We start from the raw sequence: 24,628 nt of genomic DNA on the forward strand, positions 1-24,628 counted from the left end.
GTCTCTAAGGCCTTGCCCCAGAAGTCACGCAGCATCCCTTCCAAATTCTATTGGCCACAGCAAGTCAGCCCAGATTCAAGACACTGTCTGTTGACGGCAGGAGTGGCAAAGCCACACTGTGAAGGGGCATACGTACAGGCACAGGAGAAACTGGCGCAGCGATCTTTATTTGAAGAATTCTATCATAGGAGAAGACATAAATGCAGATCCTCTACCATGTTCAACTGGAAGTCTTCCCATGCTCCTCATATATACTACCCCACGCCATCAGAGTCTGTGTCCTGGACATTAGCATAAGATCACTTCAGAATTTTGCTGATCAAACCCCCGCAGTCCCAGGTAGCTGTGAGTATATAATACAACCCCACATCGAGGAGAGGAGTAGAGCACCGTAATTCTTATCCAAGCATTTAGAACTGGAGGAACTTGGGATCAAATCCCAGTTCCACAACTTAGTAGCCCCATTACCTTAGGTATGTTAGTCAGTCTCAATTTCCTTCGCTATAAAATATGGTCTTGTGTATAGTAAATGAATTAACAAACGTAAAACCCAAACTTAGAACAATGTTTGACACAGAGTAGCATTCAATAGTTAGTGCAAATAAATGATTTTTCTGAGGAAATACCACATCTCTAATAATTTAATCACTAGAGATGAAATTTGAGAAAAAGCCTAATTTAGGTCTAGGCTCTTTACATAAATACCTCATAGGGCTGTTGCAAGAATCCAATGAATTAAAATAGAAAAAGCACCTAGAAGAGTGCCTAGCGCGTCACATGTGCGCACTACGCACTGGTGGGCATCCTGCTCTCCTAGGTGGAGGCACCGAGCATAGCTTGGCTCTGACAGGGCCACTGTGATGGACGACACTGCCTGTCAGGTAAGGTCGGGGGTGCTCCATACAGTGGAGACCAGGCAACAGTGTTAAGTCGCCTTGTCTGCTCTCTAGGGTTGGGACAGGCAGCTCACAGGTGTGTCTATTTCTACAGCTGTGGTTCTTAGCCTGGGTTCCATGCGTGCGTCTTAGGGGGCGGAGAACTGCCTGATATTGTATGGAGCACAGGGGTGTGTATACATCTTTCTGGGGCTAGAGTTTACGGCTTTCATCAAATCCTCAGAGAGGTCACCAACCCCCCAAATATTAAACATCTCAGCTCTACAGGCTCTCTCACCCTTCCAATGCAATTTGGGTTGAGAAATAAAGTGATTTGTCATGTTAGAATTCTGATTGAAGTAGGTCAACAGGACCTGGGAAAGAGCCAGGTGGGCTCTCCATTTTGGGAGTGGGGTGAGCTTCAGAGCGGATTCCCATTCTGCTGCCCAGAAGCTGCTTTTGTATCTGGGCTGATGTAGCTGTTTGCAAAATTTGAGTGATGAGAAAAGTGATCACCAGTGAAGTTAGCTGGTTTCCACTTTGTCATGCTATGGGCATTTTCGATGTCTGTTAGTCCAGTCCACATGTCCTGAGTCCTGTGTGTACGCCCCATCTTAACCTCTGGGGTGGGTACGTCAAAGAAACCCCTCACACTGCACCAGGAGCAGACAGAGAAGGGCTGTCCTTATTTGCTGACTTGCAGTGATATCTGTCCAAGGAAATCATCTGCTATACCTTGACTGGTTCTTTTAATATAGCCACCTTAATGACCAAAAGAATCAACTTTTAAGGTTGGAGCTTTTCTCATGAACATGCTATTGTATCATTTTTAAGGGAAGGAAACAAGCCCAGCAAAGCTGCAACATTTAAGCTAAATCTTCTTCCCTTTTAAGTTTAATTCTTTATCATCTTCTTTTGTGACTCAAAGGCAGAGAGAAGATTTACCCAAACTCTGTGAAATATTTGCTGACTGACCCAGTCCTGGATAGGGTTGTGTTAAACTCCTGCAGAGGAGTCAGGGAGTCACCCAGAGTCTCACTCAAAAGCATCCTGAGTAATTTGGTGGCAAGCAGAAAGAGAATTCTGGACCCTGTTGTGCCCAGTGTAATATCTGTGCAAATTTATCTCAGGGCACCATCTTCCCCCAACTGGAGGCTGCCTCCCTCCCCCACTGCCCTCACCCACACTGTCACTAGTCAGTGTTGATCCTCTGGTGGGGACCTGGGGAGGTAGCCAGGACAAGGACAGCTGGGGGCCAGTGTTCCCAAGTTAAGCCTGCCTCTGAAAAAGGCCCCTCCCCCTGTGCTTCTTAGCACAAAGATTCGGTGACTCATTCTGAACAAGACAGCATACATTTCCTCCTAATAACACACTTGTCACTGAACCATTCTAAGAATTTGGCATTGCAAGAGATCTGGCTCAAGGCAGTGGGACCAACAGGTAATCCTCTGTTTATAGACTTTCCCAGGAAGGGCTGGAGAGGGGCGAGGACACCAAGTCAATGTCACGCATTCCTTTTGGAGCTGAATATTCCCACTTTACAGATGAGGGATGCACTGACTCGGCCCCTAGGCCCAGCTGGGACCCATCCTGCACCTCCTCCCGTAGGCGGCCCTGTGGAGGAGCCGTGGCGGCAGAGAGCTGGGGTTCGAAACCTGCTGATGCTGCTTCCACACTGGGCCACCTCAGGCAGGTCTCTTCATCTCTCTAGCCTCTCCTTTCATCATCTGTACAACGGAGATAATACTTAACTCGTGAAGCTTTTGTAAACATTCAGTGAGGTAGGTTAGGTAAAGAGCTTCCAGCAGGGTGCCAGCTCGGAGTCTGGACTGCTGATCTAATCAAGTGCCACGTGCCTGCCTCTGGCGCGTGACCACCGCATTGGGCTTACTGTTGTCCTCTCCTCTGGCACTCTGTCCTGTTATTCTTTCTTTTGAATAAGAGACGTGGCCACTCCTACATTATACCACTTACTATTAAGTAGCATTTGAGGGAGATATTATTATCCCTAGTTGACAGGGGTAGAAACCGAGGCTGGGAGAGTTTGAGCGACTTCTCCAAGGCCACCACTAGGGGCATGACAGATCAGGATTTGAACCTGGGTCTGACTCTGAATTCATTCTCCAACACAGCAGCTCCCAGGGGAAGCCCATAACCAGGGACCAGCTGCCAGCAGGGAAGTCCTGGATGTGGCCAAGTATTTTTGTCACTGCATTCTTCCCAGGCAGTTCACTCCCCGGACTCTGGACAGTTGCCAAGGAGGTGTGCACGAGAAGGCAGAAAGAGGATTTCCTCTGGAGGGTGAGGGAGGCCACTGAGCACTCATCTCCTGCGCCCTTGCTACAGGCCCTCCATGCTAACGCTTTGTGTCTCCTTTAATCCACACACACTCCGAGTGCAGTCCCTACGTCACAGAGGAAAATAAGGCACAGAGAGGGCAGGCCACTTGCCCCAGCCTAGACCTGGGTGTCCATCTGCGTTGTTAACCCCTCCACCTACTGCCTCCCACCCGCACGGCACAAAGTGCAGCCAGAGCAGTCACTCTGGGAAACCACACTCAGGCTAAATGACCTCAACCCACCACCACAGGCACAACCGGCCCAGTGTCCTTCAGGAGCTTCCCAGGTATCTCACTGAGCATTCTTGCATTTCCGGGGGGCAGGGTCAGTAGGGGGCCCCTCCTGCTGCTGCCACGCATCCTGGCGGTGGGGGCAGAGGTGGCAGCAGCCTCCTCGGCACTGCCCACCTCAAAGCGACCTCCGAGTGTCTGCAGTGCAGCTGGATTTCAGCAAAGAGCAAGGCGGGCCCTGGAGCCCACAGAGTCCTCTGTCTCCCCTGAACTAAACTTGCCTGTACCCCACCCCACCCCATCCCATGAGGGTACTCGGCCTGAGGGCAGGAGCTCGGCCCCATTCCCTTCCGCATCTCCAGCGCCCAGAACAGTGCCAGGCCCTCAACAGACATTTGCTGACTGACGACATGGCAGATGGCGGAATGGCTGACGAAGCCCGCCAGCCTCAATGATGACCGGAAGCCACGCGGCAGGAGCGCGCTGGGCTGTGGGTGACGGGTCCAGACGGCTCCTCAGCGGCTACCGTGCGAGAGCTGAGGCGGGGAGGCGCAGGCAGGCTGGATGCAAGGAGTGCGTGAAGGACTCCAGAAAGCACAGCTTCAAACCCAAACCAGAGACGCCAATGGGCGGGCCAGGGGTGCCACGGTCAGGCAGTCCAAGGCTTCCCAGCCACGTGCCGGGCCTGTGCCGTACGACGCCAGGGCTGCTGAAGGGCTTCCTCCCCCAGCACTGCCCCCTCTGCAGCCACTGACAGGGAGAGTCCTTCGCCAGAAGGGGCTTGGTGGGGTGCGGGTGGGGGTGGGGTGGTAATGGAAATGGCTGCCCTGGGAGTTACAGACCCAGGTTGGCATGTCCCTCTCTCTGCTTGCTGCTCTCCCTCCTAGTGGTTGCCCTCCGGTTGTTTGCTCACAGCTTCACTGTCTGTCTGTCTGTCTGTCTGTCTGTCGAATGGAGAGGGAATCTGCCTCCCACAACTGTGCAGAGCAAGGGCATACAGCCTGTGTAGGCCCCGCACCCCAACCACGCCCCAGCGCAGGTGAAGGTGCCAATTCTGCCAAGGTGCCACATCCCTGAGATGTCTCCTCAAGTGCAGACTTTCTACATCCCAGCTCTCCAGGCCTGGACCCTGAAATTCTTTGCTCCTTCCTGCCAACCCTCCCAGCCCTAGGAGCCCGGCTTCCCGGTTTCCTGGTGGAACAGTCTCTGACACAGAAAAGGAAGTCATTAGCATATTCACCAAATGAATTCCTTCCACTCCTCTGTGAAAATAATTAGCCAGCCCCAGAGAGAGGACTCCTCTACCAGCCAGGCCAGGGGGATGGTGAGGCTCAGGGAATTGTGGAATCTCGTGCTCATTAAGTGGAAGATGCTCTGGGGGAAACAGGCTCTGTGTTTCTGCTGCTCTGAACACATCACATTAAACAGAGAAGCGGCCTCTGGAAAATGTGGAGAAGGCATGCAGGGATGTGAATGACAAAGATGATTAGAAGGTTGGAAAATGAGATGGATGTGAGATTAAAGGTTAAGGCAATTGAAGTATTTAGCCTGAAGGAGAAAAAGGCATGAGGGGCTGGCAACTTAATCATGCCTTCCTGTGTTGTGAAAAGAATATTCCCCCTTGGGTCTTTCCCTCCTCTAAGCCTGCGTTCTCTTGGCCTCATTCCCTTTATCTCATCCAACCACCTTTTTGTTCTATTTACTTGTCAATTCATTCAGACCTTTACTGAACACCCACTCTGTGCCAGACACTTTGCCAGATTCTCGAGATGAAAAGACAGAGTATCTGCCTTGCAGGTCCAGTGTCAGGAATGGGCCCATAAGCCCAAACTGCCTAGACTATAGGCCTGGAGGACTACAGGACGGCAGGCCCCGTCCAAGGGACTGGAGGTAGGAAGAACTGAGGCTTCAGCTGCTCTGGGAGTCCAGGAACAAAGCAGACCTCTCAGCCCTGTCTGGGCTTCAGGGAAGGTCTCCTGCTGGAGATAGTGCCCAAGATCTTGAAGAATGAATCAGTGAGCCAGGTGAGGACAGGTGGAAAGGGCATTCCAGGCAGTAGGAGCGGCCTGAGCAAAGGCCCACGAAATAAAATGCAGAGCATATGTGAGCAACTACAAACTGCTGGGCTTTACTGGAGCAAAAAGCAGAGACCGATGTGGTATGGCATATGGTCAGAGGGCCAGGTAGGGCCCAGACCCCAAGGCCCTGGACTCTGGTAGGAAATGTGGACCTCATCCAGAAACGGTGCTCCCCGGAGTGCTTAGAATGGTACAGGTTACGTGCAGTGTTAATAGCTGCCCTTCCAAAATGAAAGGTGTGTCACGGTCGAAAAAGTTGAGTGACACTGAGTTAAACCAGTGGTTCTCACCTGAAGGGCGGTTTGTAGGAGGGGACCATTTGGCAATGTCTGGAGATATTTTTGGTTGTCCTCATTTTGGGGTGGGGTGCTGCTGGCATCTAGTGGGTTGAGGCTTGGGATGCTGCTCATCATCCTATAACGCACAGGTCAGCCCCCTATAAAAACCTCTGCCCCCCGCCCCCAGAGCTCCCACGGCCCCCGCACAGCCCCACTGGATCATTGGTCTCTGTACCATCAGGGTCTGTCTGCCAGTTAGTCTCCCCAGTAGACTGTGCAGGTCAAAATGGCTGGGTTTAGGTCGTTAGTGTCTGGGGGAGGGAGAAGGGAAAATGAGAGACAACTTTCTGGCGGGGCCGGGAGAGAAGGCAGCTTTGGGTAAAATCTGGCTCATGGGGAATGCCCCTGCCAGCGAGACCGGTGGCTGACTAGGGGGCAGTCTTTCCATCCTACCAGCCCCCGTCTGCTGTGGCGGGGGGTGTAGGAATCAAAACCAGCACTAAGAAGCTGGCCGGATCAGGGTCACGGGCCTACTCTGTGCTAGGCCGTGGGTGGTGCTGGGACGAGAATCTCCTAGGGCCAGATTCTTCTTTCCTGTTTTATTTTTCTCCTCAGATTCTTTTAACATACTTATATCTATTTCAAAATTTATTTGCCTGTCTGTTCTCCCCACTCCCTTTCCTGCCTCAGAATGTCAGCCTCGTAAGGCAGGGCTTTTCATCTGTATTGTTCACTGCTTTACTCCCAGATCTAGAACAGTGCCCAGCACATAGTATGTGCTCAGTTAAAATGTGTTGAAGAGACCAAAGTCTGAGTAACCCCCTGCCGCACTTGGAGTGTCTGGGTGCTGAGGCCAAAGGGTACCACATGTAGTCCTTTCTTCTCCGCACCAGTGGGAATGGGGGACGTCCCAGGAGGCACTCCTCCTAAGCCATGCAGCATTCTCCACTGTCTAGAGCGCTAGCCCCCAAAGCCGCTGTAGGGGGAACACTTGGGAACTTTACACGTACACCCTGGTCTTCCCTGAAAGAGCAGGAATCATGGACTAACCATTAGCCGAGGGAGGAGGAAGCAGGACGGGGTGATGCAAAAGGCCCAGCAACCTGGCAGCCAAATGAAACTGTAGCCAGCCGACAGGACAGCGCCACGAACAAAGGCCTCGCTGCCTCCCGGAACCACTGCCAAGCACTGTGACACACGGACGGTCGCGCCCGAGTGCGCGGCCCCGGCGGAGCAGCCCACGCGCTGGCTGGGCTTCATGTCGCAGCCAGGGCCTGAGGAAGTCCATCCTTCACAGCACAGGGTCAGCAGGGCGCTCCCCGATCACACAAAGGGAGTGAGGACCAAAGCGCGCAGAGCAAGCGCCTACTGGTCCCCTTGGAAACAAATGCAAGAAAATAAAAACCCGTGGGTAGAAGCAGGTGTCCAGGTCTAGCCAGGGTTGCCAGGTTATTTTGTGTTAATGGCGGGGGGCGGCGGCAGGGATCTGTGTACGCCTAAAGCTGTGGCCCATGGGGCTTCTGTTAAGCTTGGGCTCATAGCCTAGGCTACGGGCAAAGCGAGGCTATTAGAAACCTGGGTTCAGATCCCAGCTGACCCTCCAAGCTGGGGTTTCCAGGCTGCAGAGGTCTTTGGCTTTGTGGCCTCGGGTAAGTCATCCTTAGAAAGCATACGTGGGTGGAGGGAGGGTTTATCTGCCCTGCCAGCCTAACGGGTTATTGGGAGACTCAGAAAGATGGGGCAAGTGGGAGAGCCCTGAGAACTGCAAATAAAGCCTAGAGTGCAGAAAGGCACAGAGGTGCAGCTGTGCCTCCCCCTGGGGAGGGGTCGCGCCTGGGAAACAGCAGCAAGCCCCTGGGGTGGCCCGCAGCTACCCGCGGACACCAACCGGCTGTCAAGGACACCCCAGTAAATTCAAAGATTGGTCAGAGCTTCCACTGGGAATTCCTTTAATCCCTCGTATCGCAGCAGGAGATACCTTTTCGGACCTTGAGGTGGTTCTTAGAACCCCACCGAAGGCCCCTTAGTGGACAACCTCGAGGAGGCCCAGAAACACAGTTCATCTGGGTTATTTTGAATGATTTCTTTAGGCAGATAAATTTATAGTCAGCACACATATATATGACATTTTCCATTTTTTAAAACTAATGCAAATTTAATCCTTAAATAACACCAGAAGATAAGCGTTATTATGCTCATGTTATATGGGGTATAATTTTAGAGCCTCAGAGAGGTTGGGCGAGTTTTCCAAAGTCACACGGCCGCTTTGTATCAGACGCCTTTGAGCCCAGGCCTCCGGCTGTAGGTTAGATTGATGCCTGCTGTGCAGACATAGCTGTCCTCTCCGCCCCTTCTTTCGTAGGGTCTTGGTTTGGGGCCCACTTTTATTGCTTGCATTGCTTAGCCACCTTCCCTGACAAATTTAAGCAGAATTCTCTTTCTGAAGAGGGACAGCCTTGGAATACGAAATTCTCCTGGGAAAAGCTAATATTCCAAGAGTTGAGCCTGGACAACTTCCTTGGCAGTGACATGGGGCTACTGAGCACGGGAGGGCACCTTACATGGTGCGAACCACACCTGCCCTGAGGACCTGCAACCCCGAGTAAGGCAGACACAACTATTCACAGTCGCCTGAAGGTGGTTACAGTACATCTCCTAGGTATGAGATGATGGACACTTTATCCTTAAAAGAAGTGCAGTTCACTTACCTCCCTGTGGAGAGCTTGTGTCTGGATTTTGAATCCTGAGGAAAAAAAACAGGGGAAGAGAACATTAGTTTATAATAAAGGTTAAAGTGCTTTCAGATTTTTAAATGACACTTTACATATTACCAATCAAGTTCACATCCATTACCACATTTAATCTTTACAATAGTCCTGTGAGCGTAGTTACAGCCCTATGAGGTATTATTATTCCCTTTTTAAAGATGGGGAAAATGAGGCTTAAAACTGCACAGATGATTTGCCCAGGGTCACAAAACTGATACATGGCAGAGACGGAAAAAAGACCTGGTTCTTTTATATACATGTTCAGGACTTCACATATGGCAACATTTTTTACCTGTGAGTGAGAAGTTAACAGTAAATTCAAAGGTTGATTAGAGCTTCTAATGGGAATTCCTTTTATCCCTTGTAACATTATTACTTATCTCTTCCTCAAGAATCATAATATCAGGCTAAAGTTATCTAATCAACCCTCACTGCAAACCTACGATCTAACATCACAGCAGGCACTGTGAGAAGCCGGAGACTCACCAGTCTCTGCTCAAGGCCTGGTGCTGGACACTGCCCAGGACTCTGCCTTTAGAGAGCCCAGGACAGGTTAGTGTTGCTCAAATGAGCATTTGCTGAGTAGCACTTGGTTGGAGCCCAGAGGAATTTAAGAAGTGTATATCATAGTCCCCGCTTTCAAAGAGTTTATGATTTGGTAGGAAGGTGAGATTTGTTGAAATCTTTGAAAGGCATTGTATAAAACGTAATGGAATTAAGTGCCCATCTGTTTGGTATACAGTCCAAGAAGGCTTCACGAAGGATGCAGGTCTTGAGAATGGGTAGGGTTGGAAGGGGAGGAAAGAAAAGCGTTTCCATTCTGGAGGAGGACGAAGTGCCGGCAGCAGGCTGGTGTGCAGATGCATGGTTCCTGGCTCCACGGGACCCCCCCACGCCCCCGCCCCGCACGCCCAGCACTGGTCATCCTGCACACGTTCCCTGGGGCTGGGCACAGGCAGGTTCTAACGCATCTCTGAGCCTTTATACCTGCTATGTATTACCTCTTTGGGAAAGAAACTCCCTCCCTGGTCCTAACAGCCCACAGACGGTACCAGTCTATGTCCCTGGGGTTGGGGACCCCTGAATTAAGAGAATTAGACTGTTTCCACAGGATAGTGGGACACAATGAGACCTTTAAGCAGGGTGTGTTACGAGATTATTATTTTCCTTTTTTTTAAAGAAAGAGTGCCCTGACTGAAATGTAGAGATGGATCGGGGAGAGCAAGGCTTGGAAGCCAGGTTTTAAGGGCGCTGCAGAAGCTCGGGGATAAGAAAGTGGGGGCTGCACTAGCGGGGTGGTCTGTGGAGATGCAGAAACAGAGAAATTTGAGAATGCTGAGGAGTGAGAATGGACAGGACTTAGTGACGGCAGGACTGGCGGGTGCCTGGTGGTTCTGGTGATGGGAGTGGAGGAGGAGTCAAGGATGAGAACGCCAAGGAATCTGGCTTGGGAAACTGCGTGCATCCCAAATGAGACATGGGACTCTAGGGGAAGAGATGTGGTTGGGCTGAGAGTGGGAATAATGAGTTTTTCCAGAAAATTTTCTATATGTAGAGTCTTAATTTATATATGCAGGTATATACAGATGTAGATATATTATGCTTTTTCATATCTTTTCATGTTATTACAGACTCTTCATAAACATTATTTCTAATAAAGGGCAAGCTGTGAATAAATACCCAAGCTGTCAGAGAAAATGAGTCAGCTATGCTGACTGAGAGGGTCTCCCAGGCTACACACGTGCAGGCCATCAAAGCATGTCCCCAAAGAGGCCTGTTCTGTGGTGAGTGATACAAATAACACGTTACGAGCCTATGGTTGTACCCCGGAAGCCCCAGGAAACACAGCACCAGCTAGGATGTGGCCTAGGTTACAAACAGCCTGCAAAAGGTGCGAGGGACCCGAAGCGTAGACTTGGCCTCAGGGGATGGAGGAAGGGTGGGAGGAAGATCTGTGACCATGATGGACGTCTGAATAAAACTTCCCAAACCGGTGGGGAAGGGAAAATGAGCCCATGTCTTTGGAGGTATTTAGTAATCTCCCAAGCCGAACACAAACTTAAGGGGCCATCATTATCATCCGTACTCACGACCATGAATTTAAAACTGAGGAAAGTTTCCTAACATTCACTTATAAAGAAACAGGGGTGGAAATGAGACTTTTTACTATATTCTCCTTTGTACCTTTTGCATCTTTCAACAATAACTTAAAAATTCGTTAAATCTACCCAAACCAATTCTCTCTAATTCATTAAGAGCTGTGATGCAGAAACAGGTCAGGCCACGAGGATTTTTTGACTCGTCCAGAAAGAAATCATAAAAAGAAAGGGAATGACTGCATCTCACAGTGGTTTTATTCATTTGAAAAGCATGATGCCTATTACTAGAATGACATTAAATGGTCACATATTGAGTTAAAAGAAAAGAAGCCAAAGTGGCTTTGGGGGAAAGGGCATGGCAAGAGTGTACAGGACTTACAATCCAGTTAGACTCAATCTCTCGGTGCCTCAATCTTTTCAACTGTAAAGTGGATATTAACACAACCTAGCATAAAGAATCATTATGAGACTCAGTTGCGTAACTTCTGTGAAGGCAGCTCGCTCGCACCAATGACTTGTAACACTATACATGTCTATTGAATCTTAGAAACGCCAACTTTGCACATGCATCCACAGACATGCCTGTGACCACAAACAACAGATAAACCTGACTACAATGTCTAAGATAAATAAGGGCTATTTGTCTCATTATATATTAAGAACTCTCTGGAAATAAGCATTCCTGGGCTACGATAGGGTGACCAAGCCTAGGATAGGGTCCAGGTTTGCTCAGGACCATTCCGGTTTTGGCAGCAGAAGTCTTGCATTTCAGGACACCCCTCAGTCTCGAGCAAACCAAGAGGTTGCCCAGGCTAGCAATAACGGTCATCAATGATGTCACCAAGAACCTAAGTACTTCCTTTTTTTTTTCCACTTGGCCGATCTGACTGTTGCTTGTTGCCTCATGGTTGCAAGGTGGCTATTGCACCTGCAGGCATCCTGTCTGCGTGCCAAGTAGGAAGAAAAAGGAAGGCCAAAGGATCAAAGGCTTTCTCTTAGAGAGGCTTCGCCTCTCTAAAGTGTTCTGGAAAGAAAACTTTCCTCACAGTGTTACATCTCGCTGGCCAGAACTGTTTCACATGGCCACCCCCAGCTGTAAGAACGGCTGAGAAAACTGAGTGATTCGTTTCCAACCCCAAAGAAAAGGCGGCAAAGAGAGAAAGTGATGAAAGGCTTTTGGGTGCTTGGTCCACAGTGTCTGCCACACCCCCTCCCTCTTTATTACACCTAGCCAATGCTGAGCACCTGCCATGTGACAGGCACTGTGGTAGGATCTGCAAAGGACAATGAATAAGACACAAGTAAGGTCATGGTCTGGTACAGGCTGACATGAGACAGAGGTGACTATGTCAGAAGGCAGCCGTGAGAGAGTGGGAAGTGCTGTGCTGGCAAATCCTGCCCAAGGGGCAGGTGGGAATGACACGGTTGGTGGGTTAGTTAGGCAACATTGAATACGATGCACCTTGCAAGGACAAACCCAAAGACGTGAGGGTGGGACTTGGCACCAAGAAAGTTTCAGGAAAAAGAGCAAGTGGGTGTGAGAAGAGGAATGTGTGTATAGGGGTAAGTACTTCTCATCTCTGAAGATGACCTGGCTTTGGGGGCCTCTGGTCAGTCCTATGACAGGGAGTGTACGCATAGTAGGTCTGAATGACTGTGGAGTGCACATGGCAAAGAGCTTAGAAACACCTCACTGAGACATGACCTCAGGAAATGAGACTGCAAGCCGACCCTTGAGAAAGAGAAGCGTCCTGTCTGAGAATCCTGGTGGGTGCCCAAGCCCTCACTTTACCCTTGTTTCCTACCATTTCAGCCTCTGAAGCCGGTCCCCCCCTTCGCTTCCCAGCTCCCCTAGCTCAGTTGCTGGATCCACTTCTAGCCTGGGTCTGACCAGCCTCCAAGCCAGGCAGTGCAGAGGCTGCAGCCTCCGCTGCCAACCAGGGCCAGTGCCTGAAGCCAATGACCTGCGCAGTTTCTGGGAGAGCAGCCACATGCCCTACCTGTCCCCACTGGTGCTGGCCCTGGTCACAGTACAGCTCTCGCCTTAATCTGCTCTCAGGATGCAGCTGAGCCACTGGAGCAGATGCGTAACTGTCCTTTGGATGCCTCATATTATCCCACAGAAGCATCAGAAAACAAACCTACAAGGCGGAAGGAGTTATTCCCAGGTACTGGGGGACAAAATGAGGCTCAGGGAAGTTAGGTACACTACTGGGATTACACAGCGGCACAGTGGTAGGAGCAGAATTCAAACCTGGATTGGATTCTTACGGTCTCTGCTTTCTCCACTGATTCACACCATTTCTCTATACACAGCCAAGCTCCCTCCCCACAGTCTCCTTGCCCTGCAAGCTTGTCTGTGCCCAGGCCCCCAGCCCTGGTGGCATCTTCTGGCTTTGATTGCCAGAAACCATGATGATGTTTCATTTATTCCTCCACTCAACAAATATTTATTGAGTAACTCCTATATGCCAGGCACTGTGCTGGGCCATTGTATTATTGTCTAGGTGCATGAATTCGTCCACAGCTTGGACGAATGACCTCTGACATCAGCTGTCAGACATTGCTTTGTCCTCAGGCCACCATGTGTAGTTCTCTGTGGCCAGCTCAGACCACCCCAGGGGCACCCCTCTTCATCTCCTCTGTGCATTAATGGCTGCTCTGTCCTTGCTTCTTGACCTTTCTTGCCAGACCTGTTTGCAGTCTAGGCTTGGCACGGCCATATTTGAGCCTGTTCCAAATAAGACAACTAGTCACTGCTGTCATCAAAGTAATGGATCAGAAGATGAGAAATCATTGACACTGCCATCAGATCCATTTGATTCTTGATAAACAATATGGTGAAAGTGGAGATTAAACAAGAAAAGTTTTTTTCTGGGGGGGGGTTGTTGTCAATAATCACACTTTCCCTGTTACGTAGGGGGTCATAGAGGGGTGTCGTGGAGAAACTGAGACGGAAAGGTTAAATGACCAACCTGAGTTGCATTTTTTTCTATTTATAAAAATAATACATGTTAATTGTGGAAAATAGGAAAGTACCAAAAAGTATAAAGAAAGAAAGAAAATTAGAAAATATCAACAGTATAAAGAATAAAAACACCCCGTAATACCATTACCCAGAGATGATAACCACTGTTAACATTTTGTGTGTTTACCTCTAGATTTTTCCTATGCACATATGTGGATTTATTCTGTACATACCATTTTGTATCCATCTTTTCCCACTTAACATTTATACCACTCCCCACTTGACACTGTTTTATGAAAAAATCATTTTCATTGGCTGCATAGTATTCCATTATATGGGTGTACCAAATGATTTGACCTATACTCTAAGCTATTTGGGTTGTTCCCTACTCCTCCATTTTGTCCTGTATAAATAATAGTGAGATGAATCTATTTGTACATAAATATTTGTGCACATATCTGAATTTTTCCTTGGGATGAATTCTGAGGGACACAGTATGACAAACCACTTTGGTATGACCTGTTTCTCTGCCCAGAAAGGAGGGGCGGGGGCATTAGTTACCACCAGGCTTCCTGAGCAGGAGCTTTGGGGGTACTCAAAGAGGGAATACTGAAGCAGGGGGCATGGGCACCCTAAAGCTTCACCTCTCTTATAGTTTTTATTTGAAGGACCCCGGATTTATTACTCAAGACTCTTTAGTTCAGAAATCTGCTGAAACCAGCTCAAAGAAACAAAAGAAATGGTGACGAGCATGTCAGGCAGGAACCTAGCCAGTCCTCAGGGTCTGGGAGAGCAATACTATCCGGACTCCCTCTCCTCTCCCTTCTCCTCCCACCATCCGTTCCCATGGGGCAGTGGGTCTCGAACTTGACAGTGCATCAGACTCATCTGCAGGACTCGTTAAAACACCAGCTGCTAGAAGGACATTCCCAAGTTTCTGACTGAGCAGGTTGGAGGCAGGACGGAGACTCTGCACCTGTAATGTGTTCCCAGGTGATGCTGCTGCCCCAGGGACGACTCTTTGGGAGCCACTGCTGGGGGACGGCATGGCCACTGGGGGCAGGGCAGACACCCTCCAAGGCTGCTACTACACCCTGGTGAGTCCACCCGCTTGCTGTGACCCTGCCTGGTGGCACCAAAGTTGGGATGTTGCCGCCTCCTGTCAGGAAGAGACCCCTACAGGGGGTGAGGGTGCTCGGGCCTTTCCCTGGGTCCTCTCTCCCTTGTGGCCTTTTTCTGAGAATGAACCCAGTCCCTGCTCAGGCAGTTCTCTCACAACCAAACCTCCGTTCCTGCGGCCTGGCGCCTGGATGCTGAGCAGTGCTTAAGGAGGGTCCCCCGCCCTTGGGCCATGCACTCCGAAGGGCTCCTCTGGTCACAGTACCCATCAAGCAGGGATGCTGAGGAAGTCAGAGCCCTCCACAGGATAGGGCCACCAGGGAGGTAGGGTCCAGCCCCAGGGGTTGGGTTGCTTGGAGGGTCACCAGATAATGACTCCAAGAGGCCACCAACAGAGGTATTATTGTCCACTGTGAGCCACAGAGGAGCTCCCACACTGGTGACAACTACAAAGTGAGAAGGCCTGTAAGATTGCAGAAGAAGAAGAACCAACATTTACTGTGCTCCTACTTGTGCCGGGCACCAAGCCCCTTATGTTGGTCATCTGATTCATCCTCCCTAAAGCCTGTGAATGCAGAGACGGGTACTTCTATGCCCATAATACAGATGAAGAACTTGAGGCACAGAAAGCCTAGGTTACTTGCTCAGGCTCACTCAAGCTCTTAACTACTACCCTATAGCTGTTTTGGGGGAAAAGCCAGAAAGCCAAAAAAGAGCAGAGGGGATGAAACTAACACATATATTCTTTCAGTCATTATATTAACATTCTCAGAAAGGCAATTTTATCTCCACTTTATAGGTGAGGAGACTGAAGCTTAGTTAAGAAGCCACCCAAGGTCACGCAGTTGGTAAGTGCCACCCCGCGCATGGAGCCCAGGCTTGCCAGCTCCCAAAGCCCAAACCCCCTTCTCTCTACCACGCTGCTTCCCAGGGATGATTAACCGCTACCAGGGAAATGGGCGGGCTTCAGCATGGGCGGTGCTGGAACTAAACAGTCAGGTAAGGGTTCAACGAACAGATGGAAACGCCTGCAGGAACAGGGGCTTGAAAATGCACGGCCCGCCCGTCGGCGGAGAAGGGGCACGTTTCGTCTAACAGACAACTAACTGGCCAATAAAATACCACATCTGAATATATGGGCATGCAAAAATGATAACAAAATAAATAAATTGAAAACTCAGGACATAAAACCATATACACTAAGGTTCTAATTTAGAATCAACCTGGAAGAAAATATAGCATCTTGTTGACTGGGACAGTAGGCTTATGAATGACTTTTGTTTTCTTATTTTTCACTTTTCTCTCTATATTTTTCAATACAATTGATCTTGTGTTACTTTTGCAGTCACCAAAAGAAAACTTATTTGCTTACAAAGATGCAAGGACATAGCTTGTTTCCTGAAACCATCACTGGGAAGAGCATGAAACTCCTTACCACATTCTGACCCTCGTCCCCTCCTGACTTCCTAGCTCACACATTGATTTTCTAAAACTTTTTATTTATAAGCCCTTGGTATTTGATCCATATGTTCAAAAACAATTTTTGTGAGCGTGGGAGAGATGGTGTTCAATGGAGTCTTGCTTTAAAGACCTCAGAGAGAGCTCTCATTTAGCCATAGCTGGAAAACACAGACACACACAGACACACACAGACACACACACAGACACACAGACACACACACACACACACACACACAGACACACACACAGACACACACACACACACACACACACACACACACACACACACACACACACAGCGCTAGTCTTCTCAGAGCTTTTCCCATCTAATGGGCCTGAGGTGTGGTTTCCCCTAAAATCCTCAGCAGACTTCTGAGCACATAACCCTCAGGCTCCTCTTGCTATCTCTGCCTCCCTCTCCACTTAAATCACTGCCCTGTCGAAACCAAACTCTCAAACTCAAGTTGAAGTTTCTATGATCTTTAAAAGCTTTTTAAAAATCAAACCAACCTGGAATTTAGTGATATGTAATAATAAATTTGACTCCATTAATTTTCTTTTTCTGATTTCATTCTCATAAATTTCTATTTGTATTTGGAGGAGTTTGACACCTATGCTAAAGTGTTATTAAAAAATTTTTTCGGAGCTAAGTAAAAGGAAATTAAATAGAATGGCCACCAAAGACTGAAACAAAAGAGCAGATCCAATTTAAAACTAGTCTGTGAGTTGACTTACAAAAAGAATTCTAACATCCCCCCTATCACCCATTTTTGAAAAGTACCTCTCCTCCTCCCCCTGTATAATTTTTTAAAAGGTCTTGGTTTCCATTTTCAAAATAAGTTTTATGTTTTTAAGGGTGACATACACCAAGTAACCAGAAACTGATCTTGGCTTGGAAAACCTCCCAGTTCTCATAAACATGCAATCACTAGTTCCTTCAGGATGATGAATGCTATTGATTGGCTCGGATCAGCCTGTGACCCAGCGGTGGTATTAGACATTGGCTATAAAACATCTCCTTATGAATTTTTCATTGGCTTGAGTGTCTGGAGGGCTGACAGCCGCCTCCCCCACTGCTTGTTCTCCCTCCTCGCCCTCCCTCCCCCTCTCCGAGTCTCAGGGCTGATGATGCCACTCTGCAGGGCCACATTATTGGATCAGAGTGATTAGCTTACAGCCTGATTTTCTGGGTCAAATCCAATTTCTTTTTCAGGTACAGCGGTCTTACGAGTAGTCATGTGCTTTTTGTTTTGCGATGGCATCACAGGATTACTAGCAGATGCAGTAAACTGAAGTCATTTCCCATTAACCATATTCCTCATGATACTAAGACAATGTGTCACTCTGCACTTGCATTCCCGAGCATTTTTAGGAGAAAGAGTGCTTTCAGCAGCTCAAGTAAAAGCTGACAAAGAGGCGAACTTTTGAGAAGCACTGTGTCAGCCACTTTCTGATACCTCGGCTCATGATTCTCATAACACCCCCAAGAGAGGAGCAACGCTATTTCCTCTTTTACATGGTTAGACATCTGAGAAATTTGGTGATTTCTTAGAATTTATTATTGTGGATTTTTCAAGCGCACACTGAAGTGGGTGGTAAAGTAGAACCCCAGTACTCCAGACTTGATTAGGTGGCTAGAGCAAACCCAAGAGTCACTTTCTTTTAAGAGAATAGAGAAAACTTCACTCAGAGCAAACCTGTCCCCTGCCACATCTCCATTGGTTCTTATATTCTAGATGTGGACTGCATGAAAAATTCAACTTCTCATGTCTAAAAACAGGGCTTTTTCCCCCATTAACATTCATATCCAGGTGAGATTGAGTTACAGTAAACTTCAAGCATCAATATAGGGGAGAGAATAAATAACATAAGGTCAGCAGTCATTGGGGTATGGAGGAGGGTTGAGTCTGTTTATCAGCTTTCTCTCTCATGCGGGTTCGCCCTGGTCCTGCTCCCTCTGTAAAACATGGAGGCTCTGTGTGAGACCCAGAACACACAGTGAGTGAGAGTTCTGAGATGTTTTACCTATGCTAAATACTTGACAATTGCCAAATATTTTGTTGGAGGAGAAAGAAAAAAAAAATAAAGGAATCAGGAAATGCCACATTGTTAACGAAAGAATTCTTCCTGGTTTTGGTCTTTGCTAGACTACTTGGGAACACTGGACAATTTGAACAAAGTATATCATTCATCTCATTCACAGCGACCTGCATACCTGAGCCATGAGCCTATAACCGCCAGAAACAATCATGCCAAAAGAAATCTATTTTTGTATCCATCTCCAGGGTGCTTATCATCATAGCACAAGTGCACCATTTGCTCTTGAGTCTTTGTTAGGTAAGACTGATGACCAGAAACAAACACATGCCTAACTAGCCCCTTCTGCAGAGGCCAGTTGAGATGACTGTGCTGAGGTATCTGAGGAGACTGTATGGTTTCTGCTCCTGCACATTACATCTTCTCCTATATACACCCTTGTTTTTATAATGAAAAGTCCCAAATGACTCCAGAGAAACCCAAGAGTTAATTAGCTGAGCCAGACTGAATAGAAAAGTCACATTACAGATTCTTTGAAACTCATTAACCTGGCACCTTCTTTGGGATGCTCAATGATTTTTCTAGACAGCGAATGGTAGCTTACCTATTTCATGGATATTAAAAACTCATTGGGATGACCAGATTCTTTGTCAATCTTCAGTGATTATCTAATACCAATTTCATAATTTTCAAGCCCTCAGGACTTTCCTAAAAATTTGTAGTTATTGATAAAATTTCAAGCAAAGGTGGACAAAGTCTTGCGTCAAGTTCAAAGATAGTCATTCTGAAATGTCAAAGGTGAAAGGAATTCCTATTAGTCTTTCAAATTACTGTCTAGACCCACAGTCCTCAGTCTCGGTGGACATGTCTGCTCCCCACTGTTTTATCCTGAGGAAACAACAGCCCCTGGTAGAATGTTATAAGTTCACTTCCTTGCAACCATGCTCTCCTGAAGCTTTGGGAGCTTTCTATCCTCTGTGTCTTTAGAGAGTTCATAGTCAAGCCCCCCCCACCCCCCCCAAATGCCTTTTAACTCAGAGGGGATCTTAGAGGTCCCTTTGTTTAACCCCAATATTAAAAATGAAGTGGCTCTTAACAAAAGGATCTGATATCACGTGGTATGAAGAAGGATAAAGTTCAACTTCTTTGAAACTGCAAATGGGGGCCAAATGGCAGGAGAGGTTCTTGGGGTCACATGGGTCTTTGAGGGGCACAGTCCCTGGTCTCATGAAAAAGCTGACACAAGATGACAGAGCATTTGGGGATGCTATTTATATCTGCCTTGCGGTTTTGGGTGAAAGAGTGGGTTGATTCTGATGACTATGGTGAGCTCTCCCTTCCTCCTTTTTCAAAAAGGTGAATGGCCCGGCGCAGCCTGGTCTTGAGATGGCCCTTCACATGAATATCACTGATGGTGCACATTTATTTATTTTCTTATTTTGCTGGAAAATGTTTTTCCTCACTAGTGGTGTGAGCATGACACAGAAGCACATTTCCGCTCCCAGCTAAGTAAGAGGAACAGTGCGAGAGAAACAGAACAACAAGCAGAGACAAACTTTTTCTTCAGGATTTAAGGAGGGATAGCGACCTCCATGGTTGGTGAATAGCTCTCAGGACCACTTTTGTGATCTCATTCGGCCCTAACCTCTCCGCATCCACTGCGGCCAGGAGGGGATTTCACTGGCCCACAGGAGGGCGGCTTGTGTTGCCCTCACGTGTGTTCTACAGGTTGAAGATTGCCCATCCTTCCCTACTCTGACTCGTTAAAATCAATTTTTAAATTCAGTTTAGAGACCCCTCTCGCTATTCCAGCTTCAAAGCCATCAATACTCATCCCATTATCAAGCAGAGAACTTACTTCCCTCTAGATTCATCCCTTAACAAGATCCCAGTGCCTGGCACGGAACAGGGGGTCAGTGGTATCAGGGGACCACGTCGCTTACTTTTGGCTCTGCGCTTGGTGTAGTTCTTTGCTGCTTTGTATGTCGTTTCTCCCGACCTGCTGCCTCTTCCTGTCCTTTATATTTACACTTTCGCATCTTTTCTACAGAATCCAGTCCATGCTGCTGCTTTAGGAAGTCATCAGCCACTGTTTGTTGACTGGACATTGGCAACAGACTATATCACAGGACACTGTGTGACAGACCGTTCTAGTATGTAGTTTGAAATCTTTGGGCAAGCTATTCACTTAATGGCGGGTGTCTACAAAGAAACTGGTCGGTCGACTCTATTTTCATCTCTATCCCACCACACTTCTTGAGAGAGTGATCTGTATCTATTCCCTTTGTTTCAGACATTGTCCACTTAAATCTGGTTTCATTTCCCATAACCCTTCCCATAACACATATGTAAACTCTGAAATGTTCACTCTAATTGCCAGATGGAACAGCTTTTCTTGAATTCTGTCCTCACCAATCTTCCTAATGAATTTGATAGAGCTGTTAACTACCTTCTGGACAATCTTCCCTCGGTTTTGGAGTTACTGAAGTATAGTTTTCCTCCCAACTCTGACTGACCTACTATCTCCTTCATTGGCGTCTCTTGTGCCTCAAATAAAACACGAGTGTGTCCCAAAATCTGTCCTCAACTCAGTTTCTCTTCCTTTTCTATACCTCCTTTCTGGTGATCTCTATTACTCCCACTGTTTCAATTAACACCTCTCTGCAGATGCTCCCAGATCTTAGGGATCTCAATTTACCTATAGAGTTCGAATTTCATATTTTTAACTGTTAGATCCCATTATCTAGATAATCCTTCTAGTTTTTCAAATGCACCAGTTTAAAAGTATATAAATCATCTTCTCCCCCAAACCAGCTCCTACTGCTAACTTTCCTGTTAAAAGAAAACATGCTGCTAACATTGAAATAAGTTCAAAACCGAATAATCGTTCACTCCTCTATTTCTCTCAATCTTATATCTAATGAGGTGACATTCATTGAGGTGACATATCTCATGAGGATGACATATCTCATGCCTACTATATGTCAGACTCTGGGGATTTGGTACAGAAAAAAATAAAGAGAGGGAGGTATGGATGGAGGAAGGGAGGTAGGGAGGTAGAGAGAGAGCGTGATCTTACCCCTGAGAACTTACAAGAAGAGGACAGAAAGTTATCATTCATTCGATGAATATTTCTTGAATCCCTACTAAAAGCCGGGCTCCATTCGGGTGCCAAAGTCCTTCAGCCCCTGCTCTGCAGTGCTTCTCAAGTGTACTGCAGCCTAGTTCAGATCTGGTGGAATTTCCCACTTCCACCTTCAGTATTTTATTATTTTTTCCACTAGTAATGATCATATTAGCTGTTGGTTTAAAATAGATACTTTAAAGTGGTATTTGTCTATCCTAAATCATTATGTCTAACTTTTCCTTTTTTATATTAAAATTTTGTTTGTTCCCTTATCTTTCCTAACATCTTCCGTCTCTCCATGCTTCAACATAGCCTGTGTGCTGCTATCAGACAAATACCCCTACAACAGAGCCCTAAGGGTGCCTCCTTATTTTGAAATGTTTGAAAGCTCAACAAATATTATCTACATTCTGCAATTAGGAATTCAAGACCCCCATCCTGAGACCTGAGCTCAAATCTCTCCTTCTTTCCCAGCCCCCTTTCATGTATACCTGCTCTCCAGCCAGACAAAACTACTCATGAGAACTTACAAGAAGAGGACAGAAAGTTATCAAACAGAAAGTATTCTCAAACATGTCCTATATTTTCTTTTCTTACTGAAGTCGTGTCCTCCACTGGGAATGACACCTCACCTGGTCTATCAGTATTGAGTCAAAGCCTTCCTTTCCCTTTCAAAGTTCAGCTTAATTGCTTTATCATTATAAGGACTTGTGCCTTATTCTCCCTGGTAGTTTGCACAGATGGCAAAGACTGAGTTCTAACCATCTTTACAGTAAGCCCACTGCTCCACATTCAACTTGCAAAGGGGTCTTCTCATTACAGATGCTAAATATTTAGTATTTCCTAAATACATGTTACTAGAAACAATTTTCTAGTAGTTTCACATGTGTATATTATTTCTTTCCAACATATAAAGTCAGGAGAACAGGGACCATGTTTTCTCCCTTTCCCTTTGCTTTCTATAGAACTATAAATACAGGAAGAGTGTAAATGTTAGCAGAATAAACAAGTGATAACATGCTTTTTCATAGGAAAACACAATATTTTATTAAAATCCATAGATATTCTGTAGTCTAAGATTAATGCCATGTTTGTACACTAGGGGAAAAAAACTGTAGCCAGTTTATTAACATCCATAATACTCTTTAGCTATTTTTTCTTTATGTTTTCTAAGTAACTATTGCTGCTGTATAACAAATCTATCACTTTTTATGTACTTATTTTATAACTGAACCTCACTGAACCTCCACTATAAATCCTTCGAAAAAATTATTTTAAGTTTTTCTGGTAGATAATCATTATCTATAAAAATAATTTTGTCTCTATTTTAAAATCATTGTATAATGTCTTTCTTTTTCTTATCTTACTACATTGGTTGGAATTTCCAAAACAATACTTAAAAATGAAAACAATGAGCTGTTTGTTTTTAGTGTGTTTTTCCTACAAATAATCAGGTTAGCTGTTGATTTAAATATTTTTATTTTAAGGAATATTAAAATAAATCACTGCGTCTAACTTTCCTTTTTTATATTAAAATTTTATTTGTGCTCTTATCTGATTGCTCTCTCAGACTGAGCTCTATAACCTAAATGAGGCAGAAATCTAGCAACTGTTCAGTGACATGACCAATTAGAGACGCTACACCAGGTAACTTCAGCCATTCAAAGTCATGTGGTCTATCTTTTGATAAAACTACCAAGAAAGTTGATGAACATGCATTAGCCTTTGTACCACTTAGATATGAACTCTCTGAAATAAAGGTGACAAAATATGAAAACGCTAGTGAATTTTTCATCTTTTTGTTCATTCATTCAACAAATATTTCTTGAGCATTGCTATGTGCTAGACACTAGTCCAGTGCTAGGCTATAGGAACAGATAAGACAAACTCCCTGTTCTCATTGGGCTTCTATTCTAGGGAAGATAAACAGTAAGTTAACAAATAGGTGAACTCGATATTTTCAGATATTCATAAATGCTATAAAGATAATAAAATAAAGTGATACATTAGAGAGCGACTGATAGGGATGGGTTATTTTGGCCCAGGTGGTTAGAGAAGACTTCTCCCAGGAATATTTGAAGAGAGACCTAAGTGAGAAGAAGGAGCCAACTATGTAAAGATGATGGAGAGCACAGCAGGTGGAGGAAATAGCAAATGCAAAGGTCCTAAGGTGAGAATGGTCTTAGTATTTTGCAAGAACAGAGAGAAGGCCAAAGAGTAGTGAATGGAAGGAGAGAATAGGATATGAGTTTGGAGTGATAAGAGGACCAGATGATATACATATACTATGAAAATCACTCTCAAGGCTGAGCATAATAACACATTTGCAAAGATGAAATATTTACACTTAGAATATTTACAATATAAATTATAAACAGATAAACTTAAATCTTAAGTTTATTTTATTATTTGCATAAATAAGGCAAATAAGCTCTTTACTGCATTCTATTCCACATCGACATTCTCATTTACTTGTGTTTTATTGCACTGAGCGGCAGTGAAGATCTTGGAATAACATGCATTACTGGGAGCAAAAGTTTCTTATGCAACAGTCTGTGAGCCAAAATCTTTTTGGCAGTTTAGGTAGTTCGGAGGGACACATCGTCCCAACCAATTAGCCGTGGGCTTTCCAAAGCTGAGGAATCACATCATCAATACTAGTTGCAACATTCATGGAAGTTAAACAAAACCACATGACTTAGTTCCTTTCTTTGTACTCTTATTTGGAGAAAAAACAGCAAATGAAACACTTTTAGTCCCTACTAAAGTTATCTAAAAATAAAGTATGTAACAAATGAGTCTGGGTGACTCAGGGTGGTCACTCTCCATGTGTCTTGATTTAGACTATGGGGCTATTTTTGGTTTTTCATAACTGGCTGGCTGTTGTGGTCTCAGACCAGACCCAGTACACTGGTCAAAGCAGTGCTTTGTCCCAGCACAGAAGTTTGTGGCAAAAAACCTGGCAGCTTTCTGTCCCTTTGTGAAATGAGAACAGTGAGTCCCAGTGTGGATAGATCTTGCTACAACAGCCTCCAAAGGGCTGCTCACGCCTTGGTTATATTGGAGTTTAAAATTTTCATATAGTGATCATGTTTTTGGAATGGGCTGATCACCAATGAGATCTTGTGTCCTAATGGTTTTCATGGTAACTAGAATCAGAAAGCAGCAGGGGCAGGCTTCTCTACTCAAACATCACTAGGAGGTCATCACTCCTTAAGCAAGCAAAGCACTTAGCAGAGGGCCTGGAAT

The 24,628-nt window shown here is 46.2% G+C and overlaps 1 long non-coding RNA gene across 4 annotated transcripts in view; it reads right to left on the bottom strand.

The window, feature by feature from the left end:
- Positions 1 to 24,628, bottom strand: part of LOC107521644 — a 98,288-nt gene that overhangs the window by 49,610 nt on the left and 24,050 nt on the right. For all 4 annotated transcript variants that reach the window (XR_004955109.1, XR_004955110.1, XR_001599614.2 and 1 more), the window contains exon 3: positions 8,509 to 8,543. This is a non-coding gene — a long non-coding RNA (uncharacterized LOC107521644). The remainder of the gene's footprint in view (positions 1 to 8,508; positions 8,544 to 24,628) is intronic.

Source organism: Rousettus aegyptiacus, unplaced genomic scaffold (genome assembly GCF_014176215.1).
Source record: "Rousettus aegyptiacus isolate mRouAeg1 unplaced genomic scaffold, mRouAeg1.p scaffold_m13_p_17, whole genome shotgun sequence".
Lineage (NCBI taxonomy): Eukaryota > Metazoa > Chordata > Mammalia > Chiroptera > Pteropodidae > Rousettus > Rousettus aegyptiacus.